At 33.7% G+C, this 27,989-nt stretch overlaps 1 long non-coding RNA gene across 1 annotated transcript in view; it reads left to right on the top strand.

Annotated features, from left to right (window-relative positions):
• The window catches only part of LOC144615629 (uncharacterized), a 144,108-nt gene that overhangs the window by 3,498 nt on the left and 112,621 nt on the right, over positions 1 to 27,989 (top strand). The window contains exon 2 of the long non-coding RNA XR_013553990.1: positions 9,950 to 10,005. This is a non-coding gene — a long non-coding RNA (uncharacterized LOC144615629). The remainder of the gene's footprint in view (positions 1 to 9,949; positions 10,006 to 27,989) is intronic.

The following is a 27,989-nucleotide window of genomic DNA, read 5'->3' as shown; positions in this document are numbered from 1 at the left end:
ATATTTAATCACCTAACCTGCAATTTTAATACAATATTGATTACTTTGGAGCACATTGCCATAAAGGCAACAGAAACCCAGAAACCCTGAGAAGATTTTCTATGTGCCCAGAAAGCAAGTAAAACGCAAGACAAGTGGTAAAAAGTTTAAATTAAACTGAGAACTTTTACCAAAGAGAAAACTTTTTACCAAGCTACTAAGGAAATTTATTTTGCTAAAAAGAGTTATGTAATCTCCTCCCCTAGATATCAAAGATAAAGGTATTTACCTTGTTCCTCACATAGCACTTTAAAAAAGAAAAATAAACCAGATATGCTTTTGGAGCCTATTTATGGCATACTTTGTTTTTAAGAATTCCTTAAAAGATACATGAAACTTGGGTTAACATAGTTCATAAATTTCCTAGGAAATAATATAATATTGGGGATAGTCCTTGAAGAAACTCCCTGGAATTTTTCAGCATTAACAAGCTTTTCAGCAAACCAAATCAATTCAGTAAACCATTATACAAACATGAGAATCTCCATATATTTTCTCTTTCCCCTTCTAAGCATAGATAAGTATTAAGACAGTTTTCTATACATTTCACACACACACACACACACACACACACACACACACACACACACTCCTTTTTGCAATACGTTAGCTATTGTTTTAGGCCTTAAGAGTGCTAGTGTCTCTTTAGGAAACACTAGTAACTAAGAAAGCAGCCCTCTAAAACTCCACAAAGGTCTGGAAAAAAAAAAAAACAAAACACCTCAGACATAAATCTTAGAGCTGAACTGTTCTCCTCACATTGATTGCTTGAAAGCTAGAACACAATTTGTAGCACATCCCTAGCAGTAAAATCCTTGAATTATCACTCATACACTTATTTTTATTTTATCCTATTATTATTCAGAGCTGTGTTCACCCTGACAGCTAATCTGATTTGATCCTGGCTAATGTTAACATGGAAGGAGTTTATCTGAATGAATAGAGGAGAATAGCTGAACTCCTCAGGTATCTAAGCTATGAATCTAAAAGGATCCAGTCAATCAATTATGGAACACTTTGATGGTTAATACTGGTTTGTTAAATTATTCTAATTTGTTGCTATAAGCACCCCTTCCAATTTTGATAGTGAGGATGGATGGGTAGATAGATCGACAGACAGACAGACAGGCACATAGATGCAAAGATGAGAAACTCGAAGTAAAAAGAATAAATGAAAACAAACTGGTGATAAAGGAAAATCTCTGCCTATCAATAATTAGGACACATGGTGGTATCTATGTATAAGTAATCTGCCTTATATCATGTAAACCATAAAATATTTCAGGCTGGGGGAGTGGTTGTCCAGAACTAAAAATATTATGAGGCTATAATTATTTTATATTAGATTCCTTTTGCATTTTAATATAAATCAAAAGCATTTATTGCATAGGGCAGTTTTTTTAAAGTTCGGGTAATAAAAGTGGTGATTCAAAACATTAAACAGCATTTCTAGCTGTGCCTGTAGGTCATGTGGAATGTTAAATGCCAACATGCCAACCAATCACAACCCAAACTCTGAGCAGCTCTTAAGATTATATATAATGAATAACAGATTTCAGCTTGTGGTTTTATGCATGATTCTAAAATCTTTTCAAAACCTTTCTTTAAAACATTGCTGTTAGAATTTCCCTGTTCAACTACAGCCATCTCTACATGGCAATATTATATTATCACATAGTATGTGGTTGTCCAAACTACGATAAGCTGCTCACCAAGATCATAGAACAATGACAACAGGAGAGTTTGTATTTTCTTTTCTTTGGGTTAATCACTAAAATATCCACGTTCAAAAGGAAATATGTCTTTCACCCAAATTAAGTTGTTCATGTTTCCAAGTGTTTTTAAAGAATTTTTAATATTCAAAGGTATAAGGAAACAAAAAAAGACCTACAATCTCTCTGTCGGCATATTCTCTACCCACATGAAAGTGAGTGTAAAATTTACTCTGAAATAATAAATACTTGAACAAAATCGAACAATTGATTTGGCAGATATTCATTAATTTAACAAATATCTATGGAGCACCTGTAATGGCCAGAAAGTATTTTAGGTGTTCAAAATGTAGCAATAAGTACATTGGACAAAATCCTTATTCTCATGGTGCAGATAGTTATAGTGCCAAAAAAGCAAACTCAGCACAATTACACAAAACAATGTTACTGTCTTCCGTGTAGCATCTGATGTAAAGAAAACGCAGAATAGGTAGGGAAGAAGAAGGACAGAATGCTCCAGTATGGAGGGTGGTGAGAAAAACATGATATTTGAGCAGAGACCTTAATTAAGTGAGGAAGGCAGACCGAGGAAGTCAGGGATTGGGGACATCATGGGAGAAACCATAAACACACATTTTTGATCCAGGGGCCTCCTTGGAAAGTTATCCTTAACTTAAATATTACTTAAATATTATTACTTAAATACTAACATGGGAATATAAATCTCTCTTTTTTAAAACCTTCTAAGCTGGTTATTTATCAAACATGCAGTATCATTTTCACCATATTAGCACATGGGGAGTTATCACTCAGAAGGGAAAAAAATAACATGAATCTGATCGCCATTGGAGTTATAGAGGAAGTAAACCATTAAGCAAAACAGAAATACTTGATTTTATACAAAGATCAAGTGAAACAAAGTATATTTTAAAGCACTGTAATATGAAGAAATATTAATTTCCCAATTAAATTACTTTCAATGGAGGTACTATAAAAGAAGAAAGTGGAAACAAAAACTTTCATATTTATTAGGAACGCTTATTAAAATGCATAAGATGTTCATGTGTTTGGATCCAGGGATTCTCATTCTAAGATCCTAGACTAAAAATATAATGGGTAAAAGAGTAATTGCTTTATGATGGGCATTATTTTTCATGCTAACAAAAGTCTATGACAATATAAGTCAAATGGGTAAGTAAATTATGGTGAAGCTATGTTTGCAGTTATTCACCACCATTAATTATGGCATTTTCCAACACTCTAATTACCCTTAATTAACATCATAATCTTAATCATAGGTAACAAAAATGTGTTACAAATAATGTGTAATATAAGATTTCTACTATTTAATACAAAAATCTGGTTAATTAAAAAATGCATATTGAGGCACCTGGGTGGCTCAGTTGGCTAAACAACAGACTTTGGCTCAGGTCAAGATCTTGCTGTTCAGGAGCTCAGAGCCTGGAACCTGCTTCGGATTCTGTGTTTCCCTCTCTCTCTGCCCCTCCCCCACTCATGTGCTGTCTCTATCTCTCTTTCTCAAAAATAAACAAACACTAAACATACATATAAGATACAAAATATTTATAGCCAAAATGTGCAAAGATGTTTTTACAAATTAAACAGTCAATAAATAAAATAAATGAACAAAGGTATAAACAATTTTAAAATAGAACTGCAAGTATAAAAGGGTAAAGAAAACCTTGCTTCCTTTAAGGTTTGGGGTGAAAGTAGAGCAAATATGATATATACATTTTCATTAGATGATGAAAAATTTAATAGTGCTGGTAGGGGTGCAGAGCCAAGAGTCCTCTCATACAGTGTTGAAGTAAGTGGAAAAAATAATCAGGAAATGTTTAGTAATATAATCTCAATGCACTTATTTTGACCTAAGCCACTTTACTTCTGGGTATCTATCAGCCTATCTATGCAACAGTATTTATTGCAAGTATTGTCTGACTGAACATAAATAAGAAAAGGAAAAAATACATTAGGTATACTTATATATGCTATATAATATTCTGAAGGGATTGCAAATAATAAATTAGAATTATATGTATCAATACAGATGGAGGCATGTGAAGTATTTGTAAGTTTTTATTTTAATTCCAGTTAGTTAACATACAGTGTTATATTAGTTTCAGGTGTACAATAAAGTGGTTCAACAATTCCATTCATCATCTGGTGTTTATCGTGACAAGTATACTCTTCAGTCTCCATCACCTATTTAGCCCATCCCCCCTGACTCCCCTATAGTAACCATCAATTTGTTCTCTGTAATGAAGAGTCTGTTTCTTGGTTTGTCTATCTCTCTTTTTCCCCTTTTTCTCATTTATTTTTTGTTTCTTAAATTCCACATATGAGTGAAATCATATGGTATTTGTTTTTCTCTGACTTATTTAACTTAGCAGTATACTCTCCAGCTCCATCCATGGTGTTGCAAAAGGCAAGATTTCATTCTTTTTTTTTTTTTTTTTTTTTAATTTTTTTTTTCAACGTTTTTTATTTAGTTTTGGGACAGAGAGAGACAGAGCATGAACGGGGGAGGGGCAGAGAGAAAGGGAGACACAGAATCGGAAACAGGCTCCAGGCTCCGAGCCATCAGCCCAGAGCCTGACGCGGGGCTCCAACTCACAGACCGCGAGATCGTGACCTGGCTGAAGTCGGACGCTTAACCGACTGCGCCACCCAGGCGCCCCGATTTCATTCTTTATTATGGTTGAATGATATTCCCTTATATATACAAACACATCTTTTTTATCCACTGATCTATCCCTGGTCACTTGGGTTGCTTTTACATAATTTGGCTATTGTAAATAATGCTGTGATAAATGTAGGAGTGCAAATATCCCTTTGAGTTAGTGGTTTTGTATCTTTTGGGTAAATACTCAGTAGTGCAATTACTGTATCATACAGCAGTTCTATTTTTTTTATTTATTGAGGAACCTCTATACTGTTTTCCACATTGGCTATAGCAATTTGCATTCCCACCACAAGTACACAAGGATTCCTTTGTCTACACACCCTTACCAACACTTGTTCTTGCTTGTGGTTTTTATTTCTTTCGTTTCTTTTTTTTTCAACTTTTTATTTAAATTCTAGTTAGTTAATCTGTGTTTTTGATTTTAGCTGTTCTGACAGGTGTGAGGTGATATCTTATTGCAGTTTTGATTTGCATTTCCCTGATGATCAATGATCACATTTTTTTCATGTGTCTGTTGGTCATCTGAATGTCTTCTTTGAGAAATGTCTGTTCATGTCTTCTGACCATTTTTTAACTGGATTATTTGTTTTTTGGGTATTGACTTTGATAAGTTCTTTATAGATTTTGAAACCTGACCCTTTATTAAATATGGCATTTGTAAATAACTTCCTCCATTCGGTGGTTGCCTTTTAGTTTTGTTAATTGTTTCCTTCACTGTGCAGAAGTTTTTATTTCAATATATTCTCAATAGTTTATTTTTACTTTTGTTTCCCTTGCCTCAGAAGACCTACCTAGAAGAAATTTGCTACAGCTGATGTCAGAGAAGTTACTGCTTGTGTTCTCTTCCAGGATATTAATAATTTCAGGACTTACATTTAGGTCTTTCATCCATTTTGAATTTTTTTTTTGTTCATGGTATAAGAAAGTGGTCTAGTATCATTGTTTTACATGTTGCTCTCCAGTTCTCTCAACAGCATTTGTTGAAGAGATTGTCTTTTTCCCACTGGATATTCTTTCCTGCTTTGTCAAAGATTAGTTGGCCATACGTTTGTGGGTCCATTTCTGGGTTCTCTATTCTGTTCCATTGATCCATGTCTATTTTTGTGCCAATACTGTACTGTTTTGATGTCAACAGCTTTGTAATATAACTTCAAGTCTGGAATTGTGATGTCTCCAGCTTTGCTTTTCTTTTTCAAGATTGCTTTAGCTATATAGGGTCTTTTGTGGTTCCATACAGATTTTAGAATTGTTCTAGCTGTGTGAAAAATTCTTTTGGTATTTTGATAGGTACTGCATTAAATCTGTAGATTGTTTGGGTAGTACGGATATTTTTAACAATTTTAACATTTTAACAATATTTGTTCTTCCAATCCATGAGCGTGGAATGTCTTACCATTTCTTTGTGTCCTCCTCAATTTATTTCATCAATATTTTATAATTTTTAGAGTACAAGTATTTCACCTCTTTGAGTAGGTTTATTCCTAGGTATCTTATTATTTTTGGAGCAGTTGTAAATGGGATTGTGTTCTTAATTTCTTTTGAAATTAAGATACCATACTATAGGTAGAAAATCTGAAAGACTCCACCCAAAAAAAATTGCTGGAACTTATAAATGAATTCAGTGAAGTGCAGGATACAAAATCAATATACAGAAATCTGTTGTGTTTTTATACACCAATAATGAGCAGTATGTGATGTATTGTGTATATGAAAAAGCAAATTGAAGAGAAATATATTTCCATATTTGTAATATTAAAAAGATTTTATTTTTTTTAATTTTTTAATGTTTATTTATTTTTGAGACAGAGAGAGACAGAGCATGAACGGGGGAGGGTCAGAGAGAGGGAGACACAGACTCTGAAACAGGCTCCAGGCTCTGAGCTGTCAGCACAGAGCCCGACGCGGGGCTCGAGCTCACAGATCGCGAGATCATGACCTGAGCCGAAGTTGGCCGCTTAACCGACTGAGCCACCCAGGCGCCCCTTAAAAAGATTTTAAAAATTGGAGGTAGAATATTTTTTAAGTTTAGTTTGAGAGAGAGGATGAGCAGGGAAGGGGCAGAGAGACAGAGGGAAAGAGAGAATCACAAGCAGTCTCCACACTATCAGTGCAGAGCCTGCTGCCAGTCTCGAACTCACAAACTGTGAGATCACAACCTGAACTGAAATCACGAGTTGGACGCTTAACCAACTGAGCCACCCAGGCTCCCCTTGGAGGTATAATATTAATCAGAATTCTCTAGGAGAAAAGAGGAGACAGAAAGATAAATAAAAGTAACACAAAGTTGGATAATTCATATGTCATAATTTTGGTGAGTATATAAATTATAAACTTCTAACAATAATAGTATTTTAAATGTGTAAAAATTGAATATGCTAACCGACAATGTAGCCGGCATACAGTAAAATATAATATTATGGGACTCCAAGAAAATCTTGTCACTTATTTGTTAATATTTTAATTATTTCTGAAACAAATTAACATTTCTATTCAATAAACAGAATGAAAGAAGGGAAGAAAATTACTGGCTTATTAGAAATTCTTATACTTTTGATTTTCTATGTATTGATATTGTAGATTATTTTTAACTATATATTTCTATATTCTGCACCCATTTTGTAATTAGTATCCTATCTTTTACACTTAAAAATTATTAAATTTTATGGATGCCTGGGTTGCTCAGGTGCTTAAGTGTCCAACTCTTGATTTCTGCTGATCTCACAGTTCATGGGATCAAGCCCCACATCCAGTTCTGCCTTGATAGCATGGAGCCTGCTTGGATTCTCTTTCCCTCTCTCTCTGCCCATTCCCTCCTAGCATGTGCACGTTCTCTCTCTCTCTCTCAAAATAAATTAATAAAAATTTAAAATTGTTCAATTTTATAGTTGTAATATGGAAAGTTTACTATATTAAAAATTGGGGGTAACCACAGAAATAATTTTGTCATGAGACTCTGGTGAGAAAGTTTCCCAAAGAGATCTCAAAGCTCTCAAGAAAAATTATCCTATAATTTATACCATAAAATAGTTATGGTGATTGTATGTTAAAAAATGAAAAAAAGAGATATATCTAAGCCTGAGATTTTTAAACACTACAGGTACCATCCCTATACAATGGTCAGGAATTGTTATAGCTGCTTCTTCCTCTCCTTCTCTAAGAATCCCCAAATAGCCAAATAGGAGGAAATCTAAGTGAGGGCTAGAAATGAGGACAGATTGCTACACTTATATGCCCTGAACTTCAACTATGAGAGTGGAGTGAAGCATGACAAAAATATTAGCACAGATTTTTGTCAGCTGACTAGAGAAATACCAGTATCTTAGCCAGAACTCCAACTCCAATCAATAATTTAGACAGAAGACCTAATGGCATGGTCTAAAGGATAGATGGAGACCATACAACTTTAAATCTTTGGTTTTTGTTGTTTTTGTGTCTAAAAAAACAATGTGTTAAATAACGGTTCAATAGAAGGCCCACATTTTTGCTGAGGTTACAACAAATAGAAAGCTGAGAGTTATACAGTGCCTCTCAGCACAGTGAGTTATGCCAGACTCAGGGAAAGCAACTAATATTGTTAGAAAACAAAAACAAGGCCTGGGGTGATCAAATCAAGTAATAAAGCAGCAGAAATAACTGCCCAAGACAGAAATGTTAAGTATGAACAAATGTAACACAATTCAGGGCAGTGTCCCAAGTTGCTTGAAAAGTCCAGGAGCCCTCATTCCTAGAAAACCAGCTGTTGATTCATCTTACCACAAGCAGGATCCTTCCTCATTGACAATCATTGCTGATGTAATTCAGAGACTGGTCAGAAAAGAATCTCAACATTACATAGAAGATCCTATAATCAACAATCACTAAACACTGGAGTCAAAACGTTACTAAACAACAACACATTACAGAACCAAGACCAGAAAAATCAAGTTATTAATACAAACAGAAGAGAACTTTAAAGACACTACAATTAATACTTCAGAATGATAAAAATATTTCTTTATGAAACAAAAATAGGTTGATGCACAAAAGGGACCATTCAAAAACTAAAAGCTAAAACTAAAAGACATGGAAGATTGATCCAGCATTTGCCAGTCTTCCCTTCTCAGTTAATGTCCCCATCCTTTATCCAGTTGTTCAGCATAAATCTTAGGAATATGGCTTCATTTTTTGGATTACCTCCAGTCCACATCCAAACCATCAGAAAAGAGCTGTTAGCTCTACCTTCAGAACATAGTCATACCCATCCATTTATCACCATCTCCAATGTTAGCACAATAGTCCAAGACTTCATTATCTCTTACCTTGATTACTATTTAAGCCTACTACCATTCTCCTTGTTTACACACTTGGCTATTACAATAAATTCTCAACATAGCAGTAAAAATGATTGTTTTTCAAAGGACAGATCAAATTATAACAATCTTTAGCTATTTCTATTTATACTTTAATTGAACCCCTTGTTGTTCATCACTGTGGAATCCATGCAATATCTTGTTGTTCATCACTGTGGAATCCATGCAATATGACCCTTGACTGTCTCTAATTTTGTTCCTATCCCTCTCTCCACCATTCACTGTGTATCAGCCACATTAGCCTTCTTTTGATCCCTTGTCTTAAAGCCTTTAAACTATGTCCCCTTGTACCATTCTTCCCCTGAATCCCCATGTGTTTGCTTTCTTCACATAACTGGAATTTTAGCTGAATTACGTACACTTCTTAAAGATACCAGACAAAGAAAGTTGAAACAGCCATCTCAGTCCCTCTCTATACCATTGTGACTTCTTCATTGTTCTTATCACTATCAGAAATAACTTATAGAATCCATGATCTATTCATCTTCTTCATCTTGGATTATAATTTGAATGCCAGGAAGACAAGAAAATGTCTCAATATCTATATTTCACGCCACTGAATCCCCAACCCCCTAGAATGAGAATCATTGACATAAAGTAAACAATTCAAAACTTTTTCAATAAATTAAAGAAATGAATAAATTTTGGTAAATTTATAGGTGAGAAATGGCAATTTGCTATTTAAATGTGTGATTTTTATGCTCATTTAAAGCATTTATTTTTATTTTATTTAAGGGGTGTCCACATTATTTGCATATTTTTTCATCAGGCATTTGTCATTTTCTTGTTGGTTTTTATGAATTACTTGTTAGGACTTTAATAGACTAGTGAAAAAATGTTCACTTTCTTATTTAATTCCTTTTCACTTGTGGAATATTCTTTGAGGGGGGCAAAATACATCAAGATTAATTGAAAACAGAAAAGCCTCCATGAGACTGGAGATGGAAAAATTGGAATTTTGATTTTCAAAAAGAAAGGCATTGATATTTTGAAAATCTGACTATTCACATCGATCTCAGGCACAAATTTAGAATTGATAGTTAAAAGAATGGGTTGCAAGCAACGGGAAAATAAAGCAGTGATTAGTACTATGGATTGACTAAATAAAAACCTTGTTAGACTAAATTAATTTTCTTTTTTGACAGGCTTACTAGACTGGAAAATCAGAAAAATGCAACGAAGAAGAAATATTCAGATTTTGGTAAGAAATATAAGTTCTCATGATATCCTTATGAATACTAGGGAGAAATAGGAATTAAATGATTTCACAATTAGATGAATTTGTATCTGATTTAACAACTATATCCATTTTCAATTAATGGATCACACTGATATTGAGGGGTATTTTCTTTCATCCTATGCTTTAAGACAATATTTTATCCATTGACTTAAACAAGGATCTTTAATGTATATTGACTAAATTTCTCAATAAATGAAGCTGGGATAGAAGGAAAAATTACCAGAATCTACAAAATAATAATAATAATAATAATAATAATAATCACTGAGCCATGAAAATGTAAAAAAAAATCCATTCTGATCTCAAGTTACATGAATAGAAACATAATATCTGCAATGAATGCTGTGCTATTTCTGATCTCTTCTGGTCAGATCTCTTGAAGAACTGTGTTCAGTTCTGGGCAGTAAGATTTAAGAAAATGTGAAAAATAAATAAATACAACTATTAATAAAAATAGCAATGATAATAAACTGGATAAGAAACTGGGATCAAGCTGCTATAGGAAAATAAAAATCATATCATATATAGGAGGTCTCCAGGCTGAAGGAAAGAGTATTGAAGAAAGACATCTTAATTGTTTCACACATTTGAAAGTTTTTTAAATACAAAGAGATAAGACCTATTTGAAACTCTAAAAAAAAAAAAAAAAAAAAAGAAGAAGAATAGCAAGTGGGTTTAAATGAGAAAGATTTCTATTATATATAAAAATCATTTTAATGTTGATAATTCCTTGAAGATGTAAAGAACACCTCCTGGGAGGTGTTCAAAGCAGAGACTAAGATCAAGATAGCAGAAATGTTATCTTGGGATACAGGCCTGTATAGTTGTTGGACTATCCATCTGTTGCAAATTCACTACTACAAAGAGCTGTATGTGAAGTCAGTCTAAGGGGTCTTTTTTTAATTAATTTATTTAAATTCAAATTAGTTAACATATGATATAATATTGGTTTCCAAGAGTAGAACCCAGTGATTCATCACTTAAATATAACACCCAGTGATCATCCCAACAAGTACCCTTCTTTATGCCCATAATCCATTTAACCCATCCCTGCAAATGGGCCTTTCTTAAACAAAATTATTATACAACCTACCGATTGAAGTTGAACATTATTAATTAACAATTTTTGCAGTGAAGCTTAGGCTGTTTTCAGTTAAGTTTAAGAAAATTTAAATTGTTGTTTTTCTTGTGTATTTAGAGCTATAATCATTGGGCCAAGGAATCTATTGTTATGAGTAAATTTACATAAAATCTTCTGTTTTGGATAAAGAGAGGAGAACAAAGTATGGGAATGAGGCCAAAAGAATGAGAAAAGGATTATTATATTTTTTTTCTTTTCTCTGAATACCCAACTCAGCCACAGAGGTTGTTTGTATTCCACTGTGTAGGTAGGCAGAAGGTAAAGGAAATGTTTTCAAAGAAGCATATTTTTTAATTGAGGTAAAATTTACAAATGATGAATATATAGTCCGGGGTGCCGGGATGTCTCAGTCGGTTAAGTGGCAACACGATTTCAGCTTAGGTTATGATACCTGGGTCATGGGATTGAAACCCACATTGGGCTCTGAGCTGAGCATGGAGCCTGCTTAAGATTCTCTCTCTCCCCTTCCTTCTGGCCCTTTCTCCTGCTTGTGCACTCTCTCTATATATAAAATGAAATTTTTTAATAAGTGTGTGTATGTGTGTGTGTGTGTATTTCTATGAGTCTTGACAAATGCATAAAATTGAGTATCTACAACCACAATCGAGGTATAGTCCATAACCCCCAAAACATCCTTCCTGCCACTTTTGTAGTCAGCCATTTTCTTTAGTAGCCCCTGGCAAATACTTATCTGTTCTTTGTACCCATAGTTTTGCCTTTTCTAGAATATCATATTAATTAAATCATACAGGATGTTGCCTCTTGAGTCTTGTTTCTTCATAAACATCAATATAATGACTGCAAGAAAATTGGTGCCTTTAAAGTCTGTTGTTTGGGCTGCATTGAAATATCATAATCAGGAGAAATACAGCAGAATGATGGGGACAAGTTGATACAATCAGTCACCAGTGGAGACGTGGGAGTAAAACAACAATAATGTGATGTTTAAGATCAGTACTGAACAAGTGTGACACACTCCCTAAGGAGTCTCAACAATACCTAGTAAGACTTTTCAGGGGGATGAAATCCTGTTGTTGTGCAGGTAGAAGATAACACCTGAGTGGAATTTTCTGTAACTATTCCATATTGACGTTAATGTGACCTCATTTATATCTCTTGGTTGATGAGTCTTAGGAACATTAGGTTACAAAAGCATACCAAAATTGGTTTAAATAAATAAATAAATAAATACCAAACTCATAAACTAAATATTTTATCAACTGGAATGTTGAAAATAATGCTGACAATCTGAGAAAGATATAAATATACTGCATTTGTTCCAAAACTCAAGACGAAGGAGTTCAAAGAAAGAAAGCAGGAACTATATGTGGCCATGGACCAGATAGAAATAGATTAGTGGAAGGAAGGAAGTTGTTAAGTAAATGGCTCTATTCTAAGAAGTTGCCATCAGACTTCTTTTTTAACCATGGTCATTGGTCAGGTTCATTCTAGTGAATTTCAAGACACTAGATAAATTCAAGGATGCGCTGAAATCATATAGTTATTCACAGTGATGTAAATAGAAAGAGTTTACTCAGAAAAAAAAGTTTAGTCAAACTTCTAAAATGCTCAATCAGAGGTTTTTTTAGGCTTTTTATTCAAATACACTCAATAGTGACATTTTTTTTCTTTAAAGAGACACTATTTGGAAATGAAGATTTCTTATTTGCTTGTTTTGGTTTGTTTGTTGTTTATTTGTTTTTAATGATAGTGACGAGGTTGGTTAATAACTCAGTTTTGCTCAGCCATAAAGTGTTACATTTAATATGTACTCATTACATATTTCTTGGATGAATAGTAAAAATCATTTTTAGTTTGCTTATGAAAGATATTGAATCTGTGAAACAAAGTTTTCCACCAAAGGTCTTGGCCTTACTCTAGAAAAGAATTTCTTAGGCTAAATACTAAGATAATTTGGCCCCAGGTAAGTACAGATCTAGTCAGAAGCATCTTGTCTTATTTTTAGTAGAGAACTGTGATTCTACACGTCCCTTTTGAAGGCAATAGAGGAGTAGGTACAATTGGTGGAGACGGAGAATGTGTCTCATGCTTTAGGACTTTAAGGAAGATGAATTATTCAGTCAGTATGTCTGCCCTCCATGCTCCTTCTTTTCACAGATTCACTTGCTACAGAGCATGTTTAGACACAAACTCACCCAACATGCTTTTACTGCTGCTCCAACTGTTTTCCAAGACCCTAGGGGAACTTCAAAAGACACTGTCTTATTATGGCAAGGAATTTTCCTTCTGTCCAAAAATTTGTTACCCCTTTACCCATGGGGAGGTGTTACACAGAGAAATTGGTTCTTACTTGCTCCTGTGTTTGGATGCTACTCCTCTTCCTTTGGCTCTTAATAGGAATTTAAATCGATAGTGTATCATATGACAAGTAATTCATAGCCCCATCTCTGTAAGGCCTCATGTTGACTGACCTAAACTATGCTATTCTTCAACCAAAAAAATTTTTGAAAAACTTGGGAATCATTCAGTGAATAGAGATAGGTGAGGGCTTTATTTCCTATCCTCGAAATGCATAGGTGTACTACAATGAAAGTAAATATTTGATAGGTTCCCGTTAAAGAGAAATATTTACAACAAAAGGTGAATTAAAGAAACCCTGAACCTTTTTGTAGTTTTCAAAATTTTCCTTCCTATTCTAGGTCCTTTAAGATATCTTAAATGGAAGACTTTAATCTTCCATTAAAGAAGGCAATAATCTTCCCAGAGCAGGCACACTGGCTTGGTGGTCAGGACAGCAAGAAGCATGCTCTTGCAGTTGAGAGACTGAGCTCTCAAAAGATGAAATTAGAGAACTGAATTCTTATCCGAGGGCAGAAAAGACTGTAATATTCTAAATCTAACATAAATACTAAATACTTAACCTGGTAAAGACATTAAAACTAACTTTATACTTAATGGTGAAAGTCAAAATGCTGTCCACATAAAATTGGGGGAAAAGCAAAATGTTGACTCTCAACATTTGTAATACTAAAAATGTAGCTTATGAAATACGGCAAGAAAAAGACATAAAAGACACACAGATTGGACAGGAAGAAATAAAACTATCTCTATAGTTAGAGATGGTATGCTTGTAGAAAATCACAAGGAATCTACAATAGTAGACCTAGAAATAGAACTAGTGAGATCACAGGATACAAAATTGGTATTCAAAAAATTAATAGCATTTCTATATACCACTAATGAGCATGAGAAATACAGCAATTAAAAGAAGAAATACCACTTACAATTACATCAAACACAATGAAAAACTTAGATACGCATTTGAAAAAATATGTACAGGGTATGTATGTTAAAATTACAAAATGCAGATGGAAGAAATCAAAGAAAACCTAAATAAATGGAGAAATATACAGAGTTCATGCACTGGGAGATTCAACATAATAAAAATTCTCCCCAAATGGACTTATGAGTTTTTATTTTCTTTTATTTTTGTTTTTGAGAGAGAGAGTGCAGAGAAGGGGCAGAGAGAGAAAAGGAGAGAGAGAATCCTAAGCAGGTTCCATGCTGGAGCCTGACAAAGGACCTAATCCCATGCCCTGAGATCATGATCTGAGCTGAAATCAAGACTCAGACACATAACTGACTAAACTATCCAGACACCCATGGACTTATGGGTTTAAGACAATCTCTACAAAAATCCCAACAGATTTTTATACACATAGAGAATTCTAATATTTACATTGAAAGTTATAAGCTCTAGAATAGATCTTATTATCTTGACATAACAATAAATGGAAAAATCACTTTGCTTGATATTTAAAGTCTACTATGTAGCTGCAGTCATCAAGACATTGTGCTTCTGGCAGAGAAATAAACACATAGATCTACATAATGGAATAGGATACCCAGTAATAGCCCACACAAATGTGCTCAGCTGATTTTAGGAAGGTTAAAAAAAAACAAAAGACAATTCATTGTAAGGCTGCCTTTTCAACAAGTGGTACTAAAAACAACTGACCAACCAGAGGCAAAAAAATGGGCCTCGACTTAAATCTCACAGCTTATTTACCTTCGGCTCAGGTCGTGATCTCCTGGTTCGTGGGTTCAAGCCCTGCATTGGGCTTTGTGCCGGCAGCTCAGAGCCTGGAGCCTGCTGCCTGTTTCAGAGTCTGTGTCTCCCTCTCTCTCTGCCCCTCCCCCATTTGCACTCTGTCTCTCTCTCTCAAAAATAAACATTAAAAAATAAATTAATAAATACAGTAAAAAATAAACCATTCATGATAAACCCGCTAAAAATATGAATTCTTTATATGGATGCAGAATTTCTTCCACTTCTTTCCAGAAATAAACGTATATTATTTCTGAAATATAATTATCATCTAGAAACATCAAATTATCACATTAATACTCAATAATATATTAATTTGATAAGGCTAAATATAAAATATTTATGCTAATTTAATAAAAACTTTTCAAATTCAGATATGCTATCTTAGAGTTTAAAACAAACATTTATAATTTGATTTGCAAAATGTTTTGCCTTAGCTAATTACTATATCTAATGAATCTAATGAAAATTGGGGTTGAATCCAACCAATAAAAGAGGAAAAGAAAAAATATCTATCTCTAAACATACTAGGAATTATCATTACTTTAAAAAGGAAGTTTATTTTAGATAAAATTCCATATATTGGGAGAGGGGAAGAAACAACACAAATATTTGCAGCAAAGCATAACAAATATTACCTGAGGCAATGTCAGTACTAATTCTATTTTTGAAGAAAAAAAATAATTTAGAATGATTACCTTATCTGGAAATTGTCAAGATAACTAATTTTTAAAACACCCCTAAATATTTATGTCCTCACAGTCTGTAGTATGTATACCATATATCAAATGGAGTAATCAAACAATTTTGTTTAATAACCAAGATCTTCAGATTTGAAAGGTCACTCAATTCACACTGAAATCCTTACATATCGCTCTCAAGCTGTCATGTAAATTGGGCTTGAACACCTTAAGTAAAGAGAATTCCATGTCCCAGGACAGACAGTTACATTTCAGGCCAGGCATGAAATTAGAAATTTAGATATATAATGAGTAAAACCTGTGTCCCTCTAACTTCCACTCATCAGATACTATTTCTCCCTCATGGAGTGCATTCTTAAAAAGCTTTAATTTTCTTCCACGTGACACATGTATTTGAAAAAGCTTTTATTTTTCACCTTCTAGTCATTAGGTTAAACATCAACTGCTCCTCAAAGTGTGCTTTGTATTACATAATTCCAGTGCCTTTGACCATCATGGAGACACATCTCTGAGCAGATTTCAATTAGTGTAGAGTCCGTTTAAATTATGAAACCCAAAAGTGAATGCATTATTGCAGGTAAGAATGAAGGATCGCTCAGTGTTATCATTACCCTCACGCAAGAGATTTCTCAAAATGCAACTAACTATGGTCATCTTTTAAACATAATATCAGACTCCAATTTATATCAAATCTCTTCATTAATTTTTTGACACCCCATATGCACATAGCCAATAAATCTCATCAGCTCTTCCTTCAAATACATTCGAAATCCACAGCAATTTCCCACTGTGATTTAATGGTGAGAAATGGAACTATCTCATCTTGGTTCAGGGCATCATCTGTCACCAGACCATTGCAACAATCTCCTATCTGGTTTGTTGCAAATCATGTCCATTACAATCCATTCTCCATACAGTGCCAGAGTGTTAAAGTAGGCCTTAAAGAGAAGCCAGATCATATCTCTCCCCTACTCAAAATCTTCCAATGTTTTTTTGTCTCACTTTGGATTGGATCTGGATTTGGATTTTCCATTTCTACTAAAATATAAGCTCTATGAGGGAAGGGATTTTTGTCTATTTAATGATGTATCACCAATCCTTGGAATCACGTCAGGCACTTCATAATTCTTCATAAATAATAATTAATCTTGGCGAAGGCAATAAAATCATTTTCACAATTGCTGTAATACCTAATCTTGCAACTGCTATCCTAGATTCCATTGTAGGACCATGTTGAGCTTCATCCTGTATATAGAATAATATCTTAAAAAATGTAAGACAATCAAAATGCACATGGACTAATGAGATAATTAGCTAACTGGATAAGATGCAAAACCCAGTATATTGTCCTTATTGTAATAAAAATCAGTTATGAAATACAATGGAGGAATACTCTCATAATATTAAAATATATATAATTAGCCTAGCAAGAAACTTTAAAACAAATATACTAACATATCAAAAGCACTATAAAATTGTACTTATGGGGGCACCTGGGTGACTCGGACAATGAACCGACTTCGGCTCAGGTCATGATCTCACAGTTCGTGCGTTCTAGCCCCACATTGGGCTCTGTCCTGACAGCTCAGATCCTGGATCCTGTTTTGGATTCTGTGTCTCCCTTTCTCTCTGCCCCTCCCCTGCTCACGCTCTCTCTCTCTCTCTCAAAAATAAATAAACATTTAAAAAAAGGAAACCCTTTAAAAAAATGTACTTAAGCATAAAATAACTTTCATAAATGGAAAAATCTGACATGTTCTCTGATTAATACTATACAGGTGTCAATTTTTCCACAATTAATTTATAACTCACATGAAAAAAAAAGCCCTTATACTCAGGAATGCTCAAGATAATATGGAGAAATCTGTTTATTTTGGGGGGATTAGCTTCTAGAATATTAGCTTAAGGTAAGTTTTGGAAAAAATTTTTAAGTTTAATGAATTAAACCAAGGAAGACCAGTCCAGGCCAACCAGATGGCAATGGACTTTTATTGTTTAACCAAGAGAAACATAATTAAATTTTAAAAATCATTATTTTAATAATCATTACCGTCTTTTTAGCTTATTATTATCTTTTAGTTCATAGTCTTTCAACCAATAAATAAATATCCTTTCCACTTGCACACAATAAGCATAATTTATGACCATACTCTCAGTATCTTAATACTTTGTTCAACAATATTTATTTATTTTTCTGTCTAACGTGTTGCAATGCAAATTGTTGACAAAATGTTAATTATAACAATCTTTCATAAGGCTATTATAAATTTTCTTTCAAATTGATACTGCATATTCCTCAGAATAAAGCTTAAAGCATGGTTTTCCCTTCAGATATTCCTGTCATATTTTCTATACTGTTTTAAAGTACCTACATGTAATATTAATGCAATACACAATAGTTTAATTTTTATATAATCTGTCATTTCTCCATATTGTCCATAAACATTTTATAAGAAGTTGTCTCAAACTCCTGACTAATGTTGAGACAGTATTTTTTACCACATTTCTAATTTAATAATACATAAAATGTATAAGATATTGATGCAGTTACTCTAAAATAGCTTGTTCTTTGCCCATTCACATGGATCTTAGTTATCACAGATCCATTTTTCATGTTATCCTGAAGCATCCTTTTAACAATATCTTCTGAGCTGTTCCCCTATATTGACTTGAAGCTCACCAGTCACTTCGTTTTCTGGTTATTTGATTTGGTTTACTGCCCATCTTCTGGAACCTCTCCCGGTCTCGGTATCTCTCCAAAGCTCTGGCAGTGCTTCACTAATCTCATTTAAGTATACTTACAGTGCCCTGAGCTGTAATTGCAAACTTTATTTGATTAAGCTTTGTTTTAATTATTTCATCTTGGCTTTCATATTCCTCTGTCATGACTTGCTGGATATACGCTTCATTTCAAGTTTATGTTATGGTCACACCAACTTGACAGATAGCATCAGAACTTGCATTCCTTTAGGAAATTCATGTAAAATTATATAGCGAATTTTTATAACAATAATTCTGTTTAAAGGTATCTTCAGAGGACTTAATCCATTTACAGGAAATGAACTCCTTGAATGTCTAGAAATGCCAATTTTATGGACTCCATCTTATTAAAGGATTTTGCCCAGCCTCTATTTTTGCCATACATGAAACCCTTGTGTTATCTGTGTGATGACCATGAGAATAAAGTTTAAAACTGTTTTTTCCTTTTATATATTTCCATCACATCTCCTTTATCACTTTACAATGTCATATATATATATATATATATATATATATATATATATATAGTGATCACATATATATATATACATATATATACACACAACATACATGTATACATATATACACAACATACATGTATATATGTACAAAAGATACAGCACCTTTGATTCCTCAGTAATAGAAGTCACCCCAAAATTTAATTAAAACATTATAGGTTTTAAAAACAAAAGGGAGCAGTAAATCTAGTTGAAAGAAGGATTAGTAAAACTTTAATAAACAAATCAAAATGTATGTATTCAAATGTAATCTTATGCTCAGTCAAGTTGGCAGAAAGTTTTTTTTTTTCTGTTTTAGTGTGAGTTTTAAATTCAGGTATATGTAGCATATAGTGAGCATTGCTTCTGGGAGAGTTCTGGTGTGGGTGTGGGGGTGGGGAGGTGTGTGGGGAGGGTGTGTGTGTAAAAATTGTATGAGGAGATAAGAAAATGCTTTTAAATTTTTTTAATCTTTATTTGTTTTTGAGAGAGAAAGAGAGAGACAGAGTGTGAGCAGGGGAGGAACAGAGAGAGAGGGAGACACAGAATCCAAAGCAGGCTCCAGGCTCTGAGCTGTCAGGACAGAGCCCCACATGGAGCTTGAACTCATGGGGCTTGAACTCATGAACCATGAGATCATGACCTGAGCCGAAGTCAGACACTTAACCAACTGAGCCACCCAGGCACCCCAGATAAGAAAATGCTTTTAATTTAAAGAAGTAACCAGATATATTTATTCATGGTGATAATTATTATTCTTCTTATAATAGTTAAAATTGGGTTTAACCAAATGCTTAAAATATAGAATAATGTGAGCTGTTTGCAGATACATTTTGAAATACTATGCAGGTATATAAATTGAGTTTTTTGAGTTTTTAATAGCAATAAAAATACATACACCTCAAATAAAAACCAAAGATAAGAGAGAGCTAAGTTATATGTACAGTATGACACCTACTATAAGAAAGGAAGATGCTGAAGGAAGGATATGCAAAACTATAGCGATTATTTCTAAATTATAATATAATGAATAATTTTTATTCTCTTTAATCTTTCTGAATTCTCTATTTTCCTACCATGTTTTTTCAATAGTTATATATGCATAAATTGTTTAATTTTTTTAAGAAAAACTCCACAACTTTGAAAAGCAATAGGATGACAATAATGACTGTTCAGTGTCCAGGGTTGTGACAAATAAAATTTCATTTTGTACCATATTTAGAGGCCCAACTATTTTTGTTTTTAACTAGAACTCCAGCTCTCCAGATTCTGTAATTGTTTGTTCTCCAAAAATAATTGCAGCACCGAAATGTCATTCACCCAGATTTTAGATCTCATTTGCATCCTAACCCCACAAAGTAGCCACAATTTCACTCCATCATGCCAATAATTAACTGAGAACATGAAAACAAAAGATTGATGTGTTTGTTTAAGAAGAGCTAATATGTCATGCTTGGCTAATGCTGCTCAACTTCATCGATGATAAAGAGAAGAGAATGTTCGTAATGAAGCATCTCCTGCACATACTTCAGTGATAGAAAGTGACATGAGAAGCACAGCATTTGCTATTCTCTTCAGATTCAATCTTCTGAACCATGTTGCTCTGGACAAGTCCTCTTTTAATCATTTAGAGAGCAACCGAGAAACTTGATGCTTCAATAGTAGGACCCAGCTCAAATTTAATTAAGGCATTCCAGGTTCAAATAACTGAACAGAGATGTAGACCTAATCAAAAACAAGGAAAGGAGTGGCAGAGGGACTGAGGGAGGCAGGAAGGGGAAAGAGCTTAAGAAAACTCTACGAGCTTAATACAAAACAAAACCATTCAGGCAACAATACTTATTTTTAGACTTTATTCTTTCCACCTGTATCACCTATCCTTTCCAAATTCCTTGAACAACAGCCACAATAAGAAAAGTTATAATTTAATCAAGTGTATGTGTTTTACCTCTCTGTACACAAACTGTATGTTTGCTACCAACATACGTGTTGTGGGAAAACACTCTTTTTCTCTGTAATGTCAACCTTGAACTATTAGACATCTATCTTCCAAGCATTTCTAGTTCCCCACCCAAAGCTAAAAAAATTGAATTTTCTGAATTGTACTGAATTTGAAATCTTTATCTGTGTACTATACAATGGGGAATATTATTTATTCTTGTTTTTGTTTTAATCTTACAGAGCTTGCTGAAAAAAATTCTTTTCTTACTGACAGTTAATTATTGAGCCATTAGTTCATGTGTGCTAGTTTTTAGCCTTTTAACGAGAGGTCAGTGACATATCTAATACACGTAATATATTAGATCTGGAATGGGCTTATTTTCCTGAGATGCCATTGCTTGCTTTGGCCTTTTTATTACCTCTTTCTACCTTGGTAAATTTGGATGAACAGTTCACAAATACATACCAATCACTCACATATTTGGTGATCAAAAAGGCTTTGGTAAGTTTGGAGGAATTCCTGGAATAGGTACCTATTTGTATTCACATATTAAACATCCATTAAGGGGTATGGGCTAAATGGGTGGATGGGCATTAAAGAGGGCACCTGTTGGGATGAGCACTGGGTGTTATATGTACGTGATGAATCACTGGGTTCTACACCTGAAACAAATACTACACTGTATGTTAACTAACTTGCATTTAAATAAATAAATTTAAATGTAAAAAAAAGGGAAAAATCCATTAAATTAAAAGCAAGGTAGTTGTTTCAATTTTCTTCCTAAAGATCAGAATTTAGGCACATGTCCTTACCCAGGACCAATGTTCATATAGCTTCGCATTACGTGGAGTTGGATGGCTGTTAGCTCCTACCATGCCCTTTCTTTTTTTAATTACCTCCCAGTCTAGCTGCTCAGCCATGCCACTGATTTGCCATTAGTTATCTTTTCTCACTGTTGTAACTGTACGTTGCTCACCAATCCAGTGATTTATTTTTTTTAACTTTTATTTATACATGTCAGTAAATGTTTGTAGAAATGCACAAATGATTTATATGTGCTAAGGGACATCAGAGCTCTGTCTCCCTCCTAGTGGCAGGATTGCATATTGCTAAATTGTAGAGTGATAATTTTCAAGTGAGTCATTTTTATGGACTTTGTTACTTGTTTTTAAGCAGTGGAGGAAAAAAGCCTTACCTAAATTTTCTGAGTCATGAACCTGTCTTTTCTTTCCTTAATCGCACAACACAGTGGAATTAGTATATATCTGAGAGGACTATGAGCAGAGCTGTTATCTCAGCACGTTTCCACTGGCACTTCCCGGCAGGTATCCAATGCTTGTTGCAAACTAAGGAAGACTTAAGATTAGCCACTGGCAATTCATTATTAACACTCGTATATTCTCCTATTGTAGCCGTGGAGAGCTAAGGCTATATATTTAATGTGAGAAAACTGTAAATGTTCTAGAAGAATAAAATTAGAGAACACAATAAAAATGTAATGAAAAGAAAACAAGCATAGCTATAAGGCTTGCGACTAGATAATGAGAATGCTTCTAAAGAAAATTCTTTATATAATTACAATAAGTTGACATGTGGTATACTCTCCATTGTGAACCTTCATAACGGAAAGTATATAATAATCCATCCATTTAGGCCTCTTTCATTTGGAATTCAAGATAATTTCAAGACAGTGGTTCAATGTTGAAAAAAAAAGACTTAAAGCCCTATATTTATTGCATGGAAATTAAAGTAATTTGAATTGTTTACTTATGAATATAAAATTGAAGAACTTAGAAAGGCATACATATAGCCATATAGTCTTATATACCACTCTTCATTTAGGAGATTTATATTCTTCTATCGTATCTCATGGAGTTTACTCAGGAATACTTTCCTTTGTATGACCATATGATTGGTTTACTGTAACAAATGACCCTGACAAACTCTTTGACTCTTTAGTTGGAGAAAATATCTCTGATTTACCAAACTGTAGTAGGGGGTAAATACCCACAAAGAAGGTGCCATAGAGGAATGTTCCATGTCCATTTTAAGAATTCCAAGATATCAGACTATATCCCTGAGAGAAATGATAAAAGGATTCCAGTACTAACAAGTGAAATGCCAGAATACCCTTCATGACACAACAAAAACAAAGACTGCACGAAGTTCTTAGGGGATGAGGGAATCAAGGTAAGGAAGCTGTAATGTTGCATGTCCAGTAGAAGGTGAGGTAGATATAGTGATTGCTATGTGACTATGTGATCAATTGCTGGAGTGGCTATGAATGGTATTGCCACTTTTTTCTCCCAAGCTTAAATAGCACAAAAATTGGTAATGCCAAAGGAGAGAAAAGCCACATATATAATTTTCACTTGCTTTCTTTTCTTATCACTTGTCATACCCTCTTAATTATGATAGAAATTATATCATATTTACAACTTGACTTTGGAACATGGGGAATACACAGACATGCACAGAGAGATGGCAGGGGGTAGATATTTAGGGCATAGGAATTAGAGGTTTAATATACACACTAATGTATTCACATACACACACAGACATACATTTGTCAATTAGCTATGCAACTGCCATGGTGGTGGAGTAAATCAAAATGACCCTACCTCCTACATTACCTAGGAGATAATCCTGACTCCTAGTATTTACTGCATTTGTATCTGAATCAAGAAAAGAATGTGTAAATTTGGATATAGAAGAAATAGTTGATTTTCATAACCATTTTGTTAGTAATGCCAAAGCCAAATATGAATCTTATGGTGTGTCGTGTTTGCTTCTTTTTCTTGACACGTTCAAGAAGATATTTAATTGTTAAATATAGAGATCACCTTAAATTCATATAGTACTTTCATGAACGTGAAATATATTGTTTGACAATGATTGGATTAGTAAAACCAGGAGGCTCTGTTGGAGCTAATTTATTATCTTTGAGATGAAGCATCAGCCTTCTAATGGTGGCATTTAATAGCACTTTGTCCATTTTATTTGAAAAGAAAAGAGTTGGTAAAATCATTTGTCGGGGATACTTAATGACTGTACTATTTTCCTAGGACTACTATAAAGCACCATAAACTGGGTAGCTTAAAACAAGAGAAATTTACTCTTTCACAGTCTAGAAGGCAGAAGTCCAAAATCTGGAGGCTCTCAGGTAGAATCCTTCTTTATCCCCTTAAGCTTCTAGTAACTCTTGGCAGTCCTTGGCTTTCATCTACTTTCCTCTCTGTTTCCACAGCAGCTTCTCCTCTTCTTTGTGGCAAATCTCCCTTGTGTGTCTCTCACAAGGACACTTATCATTAGATATAGGGCCTACCCAAATAATCTCATCATCTCAAGATCCTTAATTATATCTAGGTGAATTTTTTTCTAAAGAAAGCAGAATTCACAGGTTGCAAGGATTTGATGTGGGTCACTCTTCAACCCTCTAAACTGATTTAGAATCTGTAGGGGGAATGATATTTGTAGTGGTGATGATATTTGGCACACGTGGGTCAGGCGAAGCCCTGAGGAAGAGGACTTGCCAGGATCTACTGCAGTCATTTTAAAATATTTTAAGGTGTGCTTCCTTCCTGATGATTTAGGGTGCTCTGTCCATGAAACATATAGGTGAGAGCAATGCCATTTATCCCATGGAAGCAGGTTTAAAGTCCCATAAAGAACTATTCTCCCCATTCTAAAATCAAAACTGTTAGATGATATAATGAAACTTAGAGAAGTTAGGGAAGGGAATACTTTAGCTCCTCTTTTTTCCTTCTCACCTCAAATACTGTCTTGTACTTATTCTGATTAAACTTAGTTGTCCCATAATACTCTTATGTCCTCAGTTCATGAAGATTCTTGAATTAGTCTGTATTTGTTAGTAGTGATCCACTTCCTTGATAATAGTTTCAAATATGATTCATGTCCCTAATAAACATAGAACTATACTCAGTTGCATAAGATTTTGACAATTAAGTTTACTCAATATTCTGAAGGATTATACCTGGCTCTTGAGATGGCATTAAAATGTCTTGTAGTTTGACATAAGCAGTTAAACTATTAAAATATTCCATTCTTATAGTCAAAGCTTTAGATGGTTTGCTGCAATCATCTATAGTGTTAAGAGTTGCCTACAAATTGTCAAAGAATTTAATCTGTGTCTGAGTTTCACTAATAAGGAAATTTGTATAAAATCTTTTTAACAAGCTAATGAGTCTATATATTTGAAGGAGTAAGGAACACATATATTTATTATGAAATAAACCAGACTCTCAGCATCATACTAGTGGGATTAATTAGTAAAATTCAATCAAGAATAATCAGAAACTACCAGTTATCCTATTGTCCCAATAAATAAAGCTATATATCTGGATTTAAAATTCTAAACAATAAAATGTGAATCAAGAATTACACAAACTTCAACATCTCTTTTCCAAATTTAGATGCAGAGGGCATACATGCACTCTGAAAATCACAATGGTCACCATTTCCTATTCAATTTACTTTCAACCTCCTACATTTTCTGAGAATGAGCAGAAGCAGCAGAAATCTATCCTGGTATAGTTTTATCATTTCTGAGGATATATTTCAAATGTAAAGGAAAATCAAAAGACATTATACTGGCATTATGTATTTTCGTTAAGTCAAGATAATTGAAATCTAGTATATTATAAAAAACAAAGGGGATTTTCATTAAGCAAAATGACCAGATACTTTAAAAAGCAATAAACATACTTCCTTATATTAAAACATTTGAAAATGCTGTTCAATTTTCAATTTGAACTAGATTTCATTTTCTCATTTACTACTTGCAAAAATGCCTCTCTCAATACTAAAGTCATCTTTGATGGTGTCTGTGATGTTGAATTAAGAGCTCTAGTATGATGATTACCAATGCATATATCAAACTCTCATCCCAAAGTCAACAGATACAATTCTTCACATACATCAGAAATTATGATTTTTGATAAATAACCATATTAAGGCAAATAATTAAATAATGAGCAGGGTACTTACTTGTTAAGCATTAAGATAAATTCCCAGCATGACAACAGAAAGGTGTATTATAAGGTACTGAGTCAAGTGAATGTATCATTTTTATAATGTTTAAAAATTTTTAAATTTCTTGAGAGAGATCACACACGTGAGAGCAGGGGAGGGGCAGAGGAGAGAAAGAGAGAATGTTAAGCTGAGTGTTGAGCCTTATTCAGGACTCAATCCCATGACCCTGGGATCATGGCCTGAGCCCGAATGAAGACTCAGATGCCTAACCAACTGAGCCACCCAGGTGCACCCAATGAATACATCTTAAACTATCCCAAATTGAATCAATGGAATCTCCATGCAGTGTGAGGTTCTAAATACTATACAACAAGATTTTGGACTGTTTTACATTTCTCCACTCAATCAAAAGAAGAGTAGGCACTGACAAGAATATTTCATCTGAAAATAATTTAAATGACCATTACATGTCTATGAGATTTGTTCTCCATTTTGTAGAAACATGGGTATCTCAGAATTTTATTAATTCACTCTCTTTTCCCCTTCTTGCTCAAACATACTCTCTCTCTACCTATATAGATGTAAATATATATATTTATATATAATATTTTGCAAATGTTATAGAAAATTTATTCATCTCAAATGCTGACAGTGCTGTTTTGTTTCCCTATAGGAATTGAACAACTCCAAATGTATATTGATATATTTAGTCATATATAAAATTTGGTCAAAAATCAGTAGATTTAAAAAGTGATAAATAGAAAAATAGAGAAATGTGAAACTTCAGATAATCTCAGAAATGCACATTTTATTGTTATATTTGGAAGGGGAGATAAATTAATCACAGGATATTTCAATTTTGCTGGTAAATGTGATGAAATTTTCATGTCCTTATTGTAGACACAACTTCTATCTCTGTGAAGAAAATCTTAAGAATTGGGATATCACCTAGCTAGAGATCTATCTATATGTTGGTGGGGTATTTTTTTTTAACTATGTGGGAATCTAAATTTTAAATCCTTATCTAACATATAAAGAACAGTTTATCAACACTCATCACTCATTAATGAATTTCTGAAGATGTCAAGTCACATAAAAACTATGGATAATCAGTACAGTTGTATTTCAAGGGGATGTAATTCTTCAATATTTCACTGTAAACATTTTTATACATCTAGCAGTTTCAAATGTCAAAGCAGCTGGAGTTGTGAGGGGAAAATATGGCATAAAGCATTAGCATTTTCATTTCAACTAGGACTAAACTGAGAGAGTAACAGAGTCTTGTTTCTTTTATGCCTGATTTCATACTCACTGTGTACTTTTTCAGGAATGTCCCCCAGATTAGAGAGATCAGTGACTAATTATATCTCCTATAAGTGCAATGATACCTATTATTCATAAGTAGTTTGCAGACATTATTCTTTTACTGATTTAAAGATGTAGTTTTGTTAAAGAGTCCATACTAACCAAAGCCATCTACAAATTCAGTGCAATCCTATTAAAATTCCAATGACATATTTCACAGAAAAAGAAGAAGAAAACGATACTAAAATGTGTATGTGGCAACAAAATACCCTAAATAGCCACAGCAATCCTGAGAAAGAAGAAAACCAGAGGCATCACATTTCCTGATTTCAACTTATATTACAAAGCTATAGTAATTAAAATAATATGGTACTGGCATAAAAATAGACACATAGACCTATAGAAGAGAATAGAGAACCCAGAAATAAACTTTCCCTACCTACCATCAACTAATATTTGACAAAGGAGCCAAGAATACTCAATGGAAAAGGATAGTCTTTAATAAAGGGTGTAGGGAAAATGGATAACCACCTGCAGA

Source organism: Panthera onca, chromosome A1 (genome assembly GCF_046562875.1).
Source record: "Panthera onca isolate mPanOnc1 chromosome A1, mPanOnc1 haplotype 2, whole genome shotgun sequence".
In the NCBI taxonomy this organism is placed as follows: Eukaryota; Metazoa; Chordata; class Mammalia; order Carnivora; family Felidae; genus Panthera; species Panthera onca.
Note: the sequence above shows the minus strand (reverse complement) of the source record. Positions and strands in the feature narration are given on the sequence as shown.